Genomic DNA, 13,764 nt, shown 5'->3' on the forward strand with positions numbered 1-13,764 from the left:
CTGCACAGTGGAGTGGACTTGGGGGGAGGGACTGTATAACACTGTGGCAGGCTGGCAGAGATGGGAAGGGTGGGAGAGAGAGCAGAGATAGCTATGAAGAGATCAGGAAAGGATGAGAGCGAACAGCAAGGTTTTGATAAGACACTGTAAATAATGAAATTATATCACTTAATAAACATTGTTGTGGTTGCTGTGCACCAGTCAGAGTCGACCCATAGCTGACCCTCCCGCAGGTTTTCAGAGGCAGTTAATCGTGTGAGGGGAGTCTGCCCATCCTCCTGCAGAAAGGCTGGTGACCTTGAACCGCATGCCTTCAGGAGTGAAGTGAAGCTTCTTGCCAGTAGACCACCAGAGCTCCCTTAATAAACATTCTAAAACAAAGTATCTATGAGTGAGTAAATGAAAACTGGTTTAAAAAGAGGTCCTCAACAGCAGATTTCCAAGCACATCTTTTAATTTCTTGACTTCCACAGGGGCTGATTTCAGAGCCAAGTAAAATCAAATCCTTGGCAATTTCCAGTTTTTTTCTCCAACGTTGCCAATGCTGCTTCGATTCAGGTGGGAGGTGCACCTTGTAGAGAGGTGCACTGCTGACCCAAAGGCGCTGTCCCAGGCGGTTTCAATCCAGGCAGCAGCACCAGTGGGACAACAAGGGCAATCGTTACCCAATGAAGAGTCAGCTAGAAGTTGGTTCTCATTGAACGGTGAGTTTCAGGTCCGATGTTCAGGCGTAATCCTTATCAAAGACTCTGATACATTCTTCTTAAGTGCTTCAAATACTCTTCACTTGGAGAAAACAAGATTGGATCATCCACATAAACAGGATGTTGATGAGTTTTGTTCCAATGCAATTCTTCTTCATATAGTCTCGTTTCTTGAATTATCTACTCTGAAAACAGAGCATATAGGTAAGACGAAAGAATGAAACTGACACACACCCTTCCTGATTTTAAACCATATTACAGTCCCTCATCATTTCAATGGATTGATTCCTGGTTCATGTGAGCACAATTAAGTGTTCTGGAATTTCATTCTTCACAAAATTATCCGCAATTCTCTACAATCGAGATAGTCGAATGTCTTGACACAGTCAAGATCTTTTTTATATTCCATGCTTTCAGCCAAGATCCATCTCGCATCAGCAATGCCACTCCTTGTTCCACAATCTCTTCTGAGTTTGAGCTTCTAGAAGCCTGTGCCCATGTACTGCTCTAGCTATTTTTAATAATCATCAGCAATATTTTACGTGAATATGAGGTTAAACAGATGCTGCCCTGGATGTGCTCACCAAGTTGTGCCAAGAACTCTGGAGAACAACCACTTGGCCAACTGACTGGAAGAGATCTATGTTTGTTCCCATCCCAAAGAAGGGTGACCAAACATTGTGGAAACTATAGAACAATCTCACTGATTTCACTTGCAAGCAAGATTCTACTGAAGATCATCCAAAAATGACTGGAACAGCACATCAGCAGAGAACTACCAGAAGTCCAGGCTGGATTTAGAAGGAGTCATGGCACGAGGGACATTGTAGCTGATAATAGGTGGATTGGCTAAAAGCAGGGAATACCAAAGGAATGTCTATCTGTGTTTCACTGACCATGTAAAGGCATTCGACTGTGTGGATCATAACAAACTGTGACTGACTCTGAGAAGAATGGGAATCCCAGAACACTTGATTGTGCTAATGCAAAGCCTATACTTGGACCAGGAGGCAGTCACCAGAACAGAGCAAGGGAACACTGCATGGTTAAAAATTGGGAAGGGCATACGCCAAGGATGTGTCCTATCTCCATACCTTTTCAACCTGTATGTAGAACGGATTATCCAGGAGGCTGGGCTCTATGAGGGGAAATGTGCTGTCAGGATTGGTGGAAGATTCATCAATAATCTGCGTTATGCAGATGGCACAACCCTGCTTCCTGAAACTGAGGAGGACGTAAAGCACTTGCTGCAAATGGTCAAGAACTGCAGCCTCCAATATGGATTGAGGCTCAAAGTCAAGAAGACAAAGATTCTCACCACTGGACCAACTGGCAGCATCAGGATGGATGGTGAAGAGATTGAGATGGTTCACAGCTTTAGTTTGCTTGGCTCCACAGTCAACACTCTCGGCACCAGTAGCCAGGAAATTAAAAGCTGTACTGCCATGGGAAAGTCTGCTGTTAGGGACCTCTCCAAAGTACTAAATAGCAGTGGTGTGTCTCTGGAGACTAAGGTGCATCTGATACAGGCCATGGTCTTTGCTATCATTCGTTATGCATCAGAGAGTTGGACAATGACCAAGGACAGAAGAAGAATTTATGCCTTTGAGCTGTGGTGCTGGAGAAGAGTATTGAGGGTACCATGGACTGCTAAGAAAATAAGTTCATCCTGGAGAGGGTTAAACCTGGTGGCTCCTTGGAGGCAAGGATTCTGAGGCTCTGTCTAACATACTTTGGACATGTTGTAAGGAGAGACCGGTCCTTGGAGAAGGACATCATGCTTGGGAGGGTGGAGGGACAGCGCAGGAGGGGAAGGCCCTCTATGAAGTAGACTGATTCAGTGACTGGGTAATCAAGATGGGTGTGTCAGAGACAGTGCGATTGGCACAGGACAGAGCAGAGTCGCAAGCAACTCAACGGCACATAACAACAACAATGAGGTTAAAGACATTGTTAATTTCCACACTCTGTTGGATCACCTTTTATGGAAGAGCAAAGAACTGATGTCTTTGAATGTTGGTGTTAATTGAAGAATACTAAATATAACTAGACCAAGAAGATATCATCCAAATAGAGCAGGAGAATACTGTAAGATTTAAGTTCAAGAAAGGTGTGCATCAGGGCTGTATCCTTTCTCCTTACATATTCAATCTGTACACTGAATACATCATTTGAGAAGCTAAATAAGAAGAATGTAACATCAGGATCAGAGGAAAACTCATCAACAACCTGCCTTATGCAGATGACACAATCTTTTTTTCCCCCCGAATTAACAAAGTTTATTTCGAGTTTGAACCCGGGCTCCCGCGTGCTGACACAGCAGCATCCAGCTGAGAGCCCCAAATTGATGTCTGCCCCTCCTTTCATACCTCTGCTACTCCCCTGCCCAACCATACACGCCATGATTGGCCATCCACAGCAGTTTGGGTATTTGTCCACCTTCAATTGGCTATGATGACACAATCTTGATTGCTGAACATGAAGAGGACTTGAAGCACTTGCTGCCGAAGAACAAAGACTACATCCTTCAATAAGGGTTACATCTCCACACCAAGAAAACAAAAATCCTCACCAATGAGCCAAGCGGCAACATCATAACAGATGGAGCTGTCAATTATTTCGTCCTATTTGGATTCACAATCAACACCCTTGGTACCAGCAATCAAGATATCAAAAGACGTGTTGTAATGGGAAAATCTGGAATCAAAAATCTCTACAGAGCTCAGGAGCAATAATCAATTTGAAGACTACCATGCACCTGTCTAAACAATGGTCTTTTCAATTACTTGCCCTACATCAGAAAGCTGGACAATGAATAAGGATGACAGAAGAAACAGCACTGTCTTTGAGCTGTGCTGTTGGTGAATACCCCACAGACTGCCAAGAGAACACACATGTGCATCCAAGACGAGATGATCCTTGTTCCTCACTGTTGGATACACTGTAGGAAGTCAGGATAGGTGCCACAACCGGGGGTCCTAAGGAACCAAAAGAACAAACAAGAAACCCTGCCACAGACATACATGCACACTATGTTTACTGCAGCATTATTCACAAGAGTGAAGAAATGGAAGGAAGCTGCCCAAGTGCTCATCAACAGATGGACAGAGAAACTGGTGCATTCACACAATGGAATATTACACAGCCCTGTAAACCAATATACTTGTAAAAAAAAAACTATACAACATGATTAAGTCTGGAAGACATTATGCTGAGTGAAGTATCTCAGCCAAAAAATGGGCCAATACTGCAGAGCACCATTGTTTAGAATCGGGTGGACACAGGAGGGGAGAGGAGGGAAAGACTGGACAGACAATGAACACTACACAGGAATGGGAAAAGGAAGGGACCATCTGAAAGGAATGGATGATAGACATTGTGTGTAAGGCAAGTAACAATCTGGAACAAGCACAGATTATAAAGTGAACTGTGGGAGGAGGCAGGAGGAAAAGATGGATCAATGAATGAATGAAAATGCATCCTTTGTGTAAACTTTCACTAAAATCACATTAAAACAAACAGAAACCAATACATCTGTCTTGAAAGAAGTGTAACCAGGGTACGCTTTCGAGGCAAGGATGGTAAGACTCTGTCTCATGTACTCTGGGCATGATTTCAGACCTCAGCCCTTGGGAAAATGCATCATAGTGGAGAAAGGTGTAGGGTCAAAGAAAAAGAGAGGCAGAAACTACAAGATGGACTGACACAGTGACTGTAGCAACGGGCTCGAGCATGTGAGACAGATCTCGTGAGGATGGGGCAGGTCAGGGCAAAGTTCAGGCCTGTTATTCACAGCCCACCTATCTGTCCTAACTGACCTGAGGGAACCTAACAAGAGGGCACAAAGAGACCCAGGAGGCTGCAGCCAGGAAGGCACTGGGTGTGGCCCAACTCCATGCTGAGCGGCATGCGCACACCCTGGCCCGACAGGGCCTGTCACATACATGGAGACCCAGACATGAAGGGGCACACATGGGGCAGGCCCAGAGCACTGCCCAAGCCTTGAAATGGAACCCACAAGCCACAGGGCCTGGCTGCAACTTGTAGTCTGCATCTAATTTGGTCAACTGGCAGCTGAAACCAAAATATCACCATTTCCCATAAGTCGGAAGCAAAACTCAGAGTTCTGTAGTCCCGAGAGTGTGCAGGCTGGAACTCAGTCACTCAGCCTACACAACAACACGTGGGAATCTCCTGGTTGGGCCCAAGCTTCTCTTTTTAGGATGAGGGGACATTTGATCCTTCCATAAATCTCAAATGCCAACAAAGAAGTATTTGTTTTTAGCAAAACAAACCAACCAAGATTGCTCCACATTTTATCATTTCAGACTTCAAGAACATTACTAGACACAAAATCCAGAAAAGAAATGATAAATGTAACTACATTATATATCATTTTAAAGCTATGACTAAAGTTTGTTTAAAGGCTAAATACAGGAACAATGATCATTTCAAAGAAAATATCTAGCATTTAACAAAGGAATCCATTAAGAATTCCCACACATCACTAAAATACGAATAATGCAACAGGAATGTCATTCCAGATCCCTTTACAGCTCCATACTTTGTTGTTTTTGTTTTTGTTTTTTTTTTCCCACCACATGGGCTTTATTATGTCTGAAGCTGTTTTCTTTCTCCCCCCAAAATCAACAAAATCAACTTGCCCCCTAGGATTTCCATTTCTGAAAGTACAACAAAATAACAACTCCCTCATAGCTAAGCCTCCAGTGGGTTTTCAGAGCCTATAAATTGCACGGAAGAGACTGTTCATCTTTCTCCCATGCAGCAGCGGGTGGATTCAAACTGCCGGTTTCTGGATTGGCAGTGCAGTTCCTTATTCACCAGGTCACCAGATCTCCAACAGAGCCATCAAATACCCCACATGGATACTGTGGAGATAACCTTTTCCAGCTTCCTTTTCTGGTCGCCTTACAGCATTCATTCAGTCTCAACCTGCCTAATTCTCCCTTACTGTCCTCTGGACAATGCTATTCATAATTTGCAAAGTTTTGTCCTTCCCTTTTTTTTTTTCTATAATTATATTTTATTAATTTTCATAAACATTTACAGAGATTTTGGGTTTCCATTCATTCATTGTTGCACTATTCTCTCTACCCTCCTCCCAGTTTGTTCTTGTCCAAATGCCACAGTGCTTGTCAAAGCCAGTTCTGATTAATCTTCTTTGTCAGTGTGTCCTTTGCCATTCCCTATCACTCCTCCCTGAGAGAGACTTCACCCTGAGTCATAAGGAAAAGGGGATGGCGTATTCTCTTAGCTACTTCCTGCTGAAAAGGGACGCTGTGGGTTTCAGGGTGAAGATCTTCTCTCACTACTCTAAAGGGCCCCTTTGGCAGTAGGAAACACATAGACTATTATGGAGATTGATTTTGGAATTTAGATGCACTCTTATTGATTGTGCTTGGCCGTACATGAAGATGTATCATGGGGGTGTTGCAACCTAGAAGACACAAATTTGACTAACAAGTTATAAGTACATGAGTCAAAAATTATGGAAAAGTAAAAGAAAAGATTCTTTCATTGTTTTACAAACCCTCCCCCAGGTCCCCTCCACCATGTAGCCCTCGCTCTAGTCTCCTGTGATGACAGAAATACCTAGTTATATATCTCTTTTAAACAGTTTTCTCCCTCCTCTGTTTCAGTGCAGTATACATTATTGAACCCATCTTACTCAGTCTCTCCCCAACCCCAAGGACAGTCCCATTCTACAACAGTGGCATCATGTAATATTTGTCCTTTTGTGACTGGGATATTTCACTGAGCATAATGTTCTCCAGAGTCAACCATTTTGAATAATATTGCATGAGTTCCTTGTTTTTTAATGCAGCGTAGTATTCCATTGTGCGAATATACCACAGCTTCTCTAGCCATTCGTTTGTTGATGGGCACTTCGGTTGTTTCCAACTCCTTGCTATTGTGAACAAAGCTGCAATAAACATGGGTGTGCATATATCTGCTTGGATGTCAGCTATGGTCTCTTCAGGGTATATTCCCAGTAGTGGAATTGCTGGGTCAAATGGTATCTCTATTTGCAACTTTTTGAGAAAGCGCCATACTGCTTTCCACAGGGGTTGCACCATTTTACACTCCCACCAACAGTGAATCAGGGTTCCAGTTTCTCCACAACCTCGCCAGCATTTGTTGCTTGTACAGCTCCATACTTTGTACTTGCTGTTGGGGGCTAACAAGTCCACTGCAGCTCACAGCAGCCGTATGAGCAACAGATCTGAGCCGCGCCCTCTCCTCTCCTCTCAGGGTCTCCCAGGTGCTCAAAGCTCGGGTGCAGTCACCGCGTCTGTCTGTCTTGTTGGGGGTCACCCTCTCCTGGGTCCTCCACCTTCCCCAGCATGTCTTTTTCCAAGGACGAACCTCTCCTTACAACATGTCCCAAGTAAATGAGACATTTCACCATCCTTGCCCCTCAGGCCCACCCTGGCTGCACTTCCTCCAGGACAGTCTTATTCATGGGTCCGTCCATGGTATATTCAAAACTCTTCGCCACCACAATTCAAAGGCACTGATTCGCCTTCTGTCATTCTTACTCATTTTTCAACTTTTAGATCCACAGGAATTGAAAAGACCAAAGCTTGTTTCAGGTACCCCTTAACCTTCACAATGTTATCTTTGTTCTTTAGCAGTTTGGAGGGGTACCTGACAACAGATTTACTGAATGCAACAAACATATTCTAATTTCCTGACTGCTGGTACCATGAATGTTGACTATAGATCAACCAAGCAAAATGAAACTGGTGAGCACCTCAATCTTCTCTCCACCTACCACGATGTTGTCTGCTGCTCCAGTGATATGAAATCATGTTTTCTTGATAATAAGTAATTCACATTGAAGGCTGCAGTCTTTGAGTTTCTGCATATGTTCCAAGTCTTCTTCACAAGCAAGGTTGTGTCATCTGTTTAGCACAAGTATAACTACACGAGTTAATGAGAAATCTTCCAATCCTGATGCCACGTTCTTCACAAAGTCCAGCTTCTTTTTTTTTTAAATTTTTATTATTTTTTGTGCATGTACCGTCAAATCAGATCTGACTGGTACAGGAGGAAATTGTCCCTCCTTCTCTGGCAGAGCATCTGGTGGATTCGAACCATGTACCTTTGGGATTGCAGTACAGCTTCTTGCCACTAGGCCACCAGAGCTCCCCAAAAGTCCAGCTTCTTGAATGATATGCTCAGCATACAGATTGAATAGATACGGAGAAAGGATACAACCCTGACACACACCACTGTGTAAAAAGTTTTTATTTTTTGCATACATTTCTATATATTGTGTTTCATTCATGTGCACTGTGTTTTATCCAATCATCTATATTCTTTGTGTTTCATTCACATAGATTGTATTTTATAGGACAGGCCTTTTGTTTATAGGGTCGCTATGAGTCATGCTCTACTCAAAGGCAATCAACATCAGCAACAATTACAAATGATCTGACCTTTTATCATCTCATCTCTTCAAGCCCCCCACCCCCGCATCTTTCCTATTCCTTCATCCCCCTCACCCTAACCTGCCCTCTAACCTCTGCACACCTTTCTTGAATCTAAACCATGCAGTTTTCCCTTGCTCTGTTCAGGCAACAGCTTCTTGGTCTATGTATAGTTTTTACGCAAACACAATTTTCTGGTATACTCATTCTTCTCAATGTCAGTGTACTGTTACAATCCACAAAGTCAAATGTCTTTGCATCGTCAATAAAAATATAAACAACCATCTTTCTGATATTCTTTGCTTTAGCCAAGATCCACCTGACATCAGCAATGATATCTCTCATGCCATGGCCTCTTCTGAATCCAGCATGAATTTATGGCAGTTCCCTGTGCCAAAGAACTGTTCTAGCTGTTTTCTAACAATATTTTAAATACATGTGATATTAATGATATCATTTGATAATTTCCACACTCTGCTAGTTCATCTTTTTTGGTAAGAGGCACAAATATGGATCTCTTTCAATCAGGTGGCCAGGTGGCTATCTTCCAAACTTCTTAGTATACACTAGTGAGTATGTTTACAGTTGCATCTGTTTGTTGAAATACATCAACTATGCAAATCCATGTTTATCACAGCTTTGTTCACAACAGCAAAGAGTTGGAAACAACTTAAGTGTCCATCAACAAATGAATGGATAGAGAAGCTATGGTATACTCACACAATGGAATAGTACGCTGCACTGAAAAGCAAGGAACTCATGAATTATTATACAAAATGGGTGACCCTGGAGGACATTATGCTGAGTGAAATATCTCAGTCACAAAAGGACAAATACTGCATAGTGCCAGTGTTGTAAAACGGCACTGACATAGGGGCTGGGTGGAGACAGAAAAATGGGATAAATTATGTATACTGCATTGAAACAGAAGGAGAGAACTGTTTAAAAGGGATATATCATTAGGTATTATTGTCATGAGTATAAAATGAAGGCTGCACAGTGGAGTGGACTTGGGGGAAGGGATTATAGAAGGAATTTTTCTTTTACTTTTCAAAGAGAAGAACAAACTGGAGGGGAGGAGTGGGCAGGGAGAAAAGTGCAACAATGAATGAATGGATATCCAAAATCTCTGTAAATTTTCATGAAAATTAATAATAATAATATATTAAAAATAAATATGTCAACTGGTATTTCATCAATTCCTAGGCTCTTTTTTTTAATCAATGCCTTCAATGCAACTTCATCTTTCAATACCATTGATTCTTAATTACATGCTCTTTCCTGAAATGGCTCCATGCCAATTAGTTCTTTTTGGTACAGTGACTGTGTATGCCTTCCATCTTCTTTGAAGCCTCTTGCATCATTCAAGATTTTGCCCATAGAATCCTTCAGTATTTCAACTCAAGACTTGAATTTGTTCTTAAGTTCTTTCAGCTTGAGAAATGCTGAATGGGTTCTTCCCTTTTGATTTTCTAATTCTAGCTCTTTGCACATTTTACTATAATATTTTGCACTATAATACTTTGTCTACAAATACAAATAATTGCATTATAATACTTTGTCTTCTTAAGCTATTCTGTTCACCCCTTTTAATTTAGCATTTCTTCCCTTAGTTTTGGTCTTTCTATGTCCTAGAAATTTTCAGCACCTCTTCCAACATCCATTTTGGCCTTCTTCCCTGTCTTTGTAATGACCTTTTGCTTTCTTCATGTATGATATCCTTGATGTCATCTCATAAGTCTCTGACATTTGATCATTAGTGTTTAATGTCTGAAATCTATTCTTGAAATGGTTTTTACATTCAAGTGAGATAGATTCAAGGTTGTATTTTGGTTCTTCTGGATTTGTTTTTCCCTTCAACTTTAATGTGAACCTGCACATAAGTAATTGACTATGTATTCTATAATCAGTCCCTGACCTTGTGTTGACCGATGAGACTGAGTTTCTCCATCGACTTCCCACAGATGTAGTCAATCTGATTCCTGTGCAGTCCCTGAGGTGATGGCCATGTGTATACTCAAAACTATCTGCAATGAAGAAATCAATAGCTGTACAAAATTCAGTCATGTGATCTCTAGTTTCATTTGATCAATCCATATCATTCTTTCTTCATCTCCAACTTCTGCAATCCAGTCACCAGTTAATAGCAGTTGATCTTGTTTGCTTCTTCATCTATTTCAGACTGTAAAGCTGGCAGAAGTCCACACAGAGGCAGCTGTGCAGCTGCATAACGCAGAGGCAGCATCACTCCGGGGGTTCAACTCCACCAACAGCTCAGAGGTAAAGACGGCACCTCTCCTCTCATGCCATTTACAGTCCTAACTGTGGGGGAAGCACTCAGTGGGCTCCACCTCAATGCAATGAGCTTGAGCTTGCTCTTTTTCTTTATAATCTACAAAGGCAATAGAACAGATATAATAATCAGAGAATGAGATTTAGTCTTTACTTTAGGGGGTCCTGGTGACTCAGTGGTTAAAGAATTTGACTGCTAACAAAGAAGGTTGTGGTTCGTACCCAAAGGCCACCAGGCAATCAGTGGGGGAAGTCAGTCCGCTTCCTTAAAGACCTAGGGCGTCAGAGCGCTAGGGGAGCTGGACTCTGCCCTTCAGGTTCCCTGGGAGTCAAAATCTACTCCACGTCAGTGAGGTTAGTTTGGATTCCGGGTTTTCAACGTAACAATCTAAAGGGACAGGAGAAATAAAATGTGGAGTAAACACAAGTATCACATCCAAAATATGAGAAAATGTTTCATACAAGTAAGAGAGTCAAAAGAAAGCGATATAAAGTCAAAGTTAGCTGAGGCAGCAAGGAAAGTTCTGTGGAAATAATGTATACTGCACTGAAACAGAGGAGGGAGAAAACTGTTTAAAAGAGATATATAACTAGGTATTTCTGTCATCACAGGAGACTAGAGCGAGGGCTACATAGTGGAGGGGACCTGGGGGAGGGTTTGTAAAACAATGAAAGAATCCTTTCTTTTACTTTTCCGTAATTTTTGGACTCATCTACTTTTAACTTGTTAGTCAAATTTGTGTCTTCTAGGTTGCAACACCCCCATGATACATCTTCAAGGATATGAACATGTACGGCCAAGCACAATCAATAAGAGTGCATCTAAATCCCAAAATCAATCTCCATAATAGTCTATGTGTTTCCTACTGCCAAAGGGGCCCTTTAGAGTAGTGAGAGAAGATCTTCACCCTGAAACCCACAGCGTCCCTTTTCAGCAGGAAGTAGCTAAGAGAATACACCATCCCCTTTTCCTTATGACTCAGGGTGAAGTCTCTCTCAGGGAGGAGTGATAGGGAATGGCAAAGGACACACTGACAAAGAAGATTAATCAGAACTGGCTTTGACAAGCACTGTGGCATTTGGACAAGAACAAACTGGGAAGAGGGTAGAGAGAATAGTGCAACAATGAATGAATTGAAACCCAAAATCTCTGTAAATGTTTATGAAAATTAATAAAATATAGGAAAAAAATAAAAATAAAAAAAAGAAAAAAAAAGAAAGTTCTGTGGAAGATAAGCTTGAACAGAGTCTCATCAGGAAAGTAAATGTTAAAAATGCCAGAGAGAGAAAGTGAATTATCTTCAAGCCGATCTCTGCATAGCAAGACCCTGGTTCTTTAAGTCTCAGCTTAAACAATGCATCCTCTCATCCCCTCTCCTAAAAAAGGGCTTCTCTAACCTCCAGATCTAACAAAGTCTCAGGCTTATCAAATAACTGATCACACCCACTGTTGCTGCGTGGATCCTGACCCTAGAGATCTTCCAAGGCACCCAGTGCTTCCCTGTGGGCATTTCCAAAGCTGTCATCTCTCCAGAAGCAGAGGACCTTTTCTTTCTCCCATTCAGCCACCGGCAGGTGGAAACAGCCAGCCTTTGGGTTCAAGAGCCAGCACTTTAACCAAAGCAGTACCAGAGATCCAAATAACGCATAGAACCTGTAATTACTTCCCTGGAAGACTCGGACGTTTTGCCTTCCTACTAAAAGGCTGAGTTCTTGAGGGCAGAAACTCTATCCGGTTCTCTGCTGTGTCCCCAGACCTGCTAACAGTGCCCTGTCCATACCAACAGTCAACAAGTATCCACTGAGGGAAAGCAATACCAGAAGGGGCCAAGCAGACTCTCACTCAAAAAGACGAGGGCCAGCAGCAAGAATTGAACCAAGAACACACCCAGCCTACCTAGGAGTTCAGTAGAAAAAGAATAAAGCCGAGTTTAAAGGGACTGGGGGTGGTTGGGGTGTCAAAGTAGTCATTTAGACAAAAGACAAAAGTAAGCTGATAAAGGAGTGGACTCCTGAAAAGATCATTTCAATGCCGTTAAACTGAGAAGAAAACAAGTGACTCAGAACCCCTCTACCAACTACAGCGGAAGAATAAGATACTAACACAGCAAGAACCTGGCCACCAGGCCTGGGGCACTCAGGAAAGGGCGGGAGGGGCAGGATGCACAGATCTCCTGCACAGAGGCCTGCTGGACTCCACACCCTGGACCTACCACAGAGACCTGCATGGAGGCCTGCTGGATGGGATACACTGGAGCCACACTCTAAAAACACTTCTGCTTCAGAATGGAAAAGGTAAATCAAATCAACAAGGAACTTATGTAAAGAAAGTGGCAAGGCTGGTTTTCAAGTCATTAGGAAAAGGAGCAAGACATTTCCGTCATGATAAACTTGAGCCCTGTCCTCCTGGTACCATACACAATGCAACATGAAACCCTACTCAGTGATGCTAATGAGATGTGGCAGGTGGCCTCTTCACACAAATCGGGTACAAGCCCACGTCTCACTGAGGACTGACTCAGGACTGTACACACTGCAGTGAAGGCCACACTGTGATAAAGATCAGGCCGCTCATCACCACTGAACAAAGATCAGGAGTACAGACAGCCATTTATACTCTGCCCACCTTCACAGGGGACAAGCAGGACCGAAAATGAAGGTCATTCCACAGCCATGTTCTCCCAAAGCTCACAGGAGGGCTCCACCTTCAGTTTTAAAAGAAAATGCCCAAATTATTTTCTAAAACAAAGTCCATGGTTTTAAACTTTAGATGTCCTTGATCTTGATTTTTCCTGACTATAAACCTCTTAGTGCCTCACTACTAGGGTCTTCAGAGAGATTTTAAATTTACCTAACTGTTAACACTCCTCTCTAGCATTTCAACTGCTTAAAGAGACACACTGACGTACTACTGAGCGTAAGAAGGAAAGCGAGTGCAGGGGGACTGGCCCCGCAGTCTTTTCCTAGTCTGTGCAATGACAACGGACTTTCTCAGATGTCTCTTTGCACAAAGTCAAGTCTGCTCTATTTTCCCTGTTTCATTAGAGGGGATAGTGACCTGGCTTCTACGTGGCCTGAGAGTTACAGCTGAAGAGTCAAAGCAGCCTGGTTATTTTTAGAGTGCTACAGGCATAAAAATACAGCACTGAGCTGTGACCTACAGCTATGCACGGCAGAGCAGCACATCAGGCGACAGTCTTAACTTTAGCCGGGAGCGCATCTGGACGCTCCAGACGATCGTGTCGCAGCTCATCACCAAAGATGAGGCCAGATGCACTTAGGAGCAGCATGGATAGCTGCCGGCACCTTCTTCA

At 42.7% G+C, this 13,764-nt stretch overlaps 1 protein-coding gene across 1 annotated transcript in view; it reads right to left on the bottom strand.

Moving 5' to 3' along the window:
• The window catches only part of TDRD9 (tudor domain containing 9), a 161,919-nt gene that overhangs the window by 112,468 nt on the left and 35,687 nt on the right, over nt 1-13,764 (bottom strand). The window lies entirely within an intron of this gene.

The sequence above is a fragment of the Elephantulus edwardii genome, unplaced genomic scaffold, assembly GCF_000299155.1.
Source record: "Elephantulus edwardii isolate Elephantulus edwardi_28Jun2011 unplaced genomic scaffold, EleEdw1.0 scaffold00002, whole genome shotgun sequence".
Classification (NCBI taxonomy): domain Eukaryota; kingdom Metazoa; phylum Chordata; class Mammalia; order Macroscelidea; family Macroscelididae; genus Elephantulus; species Elephantulus edwardii.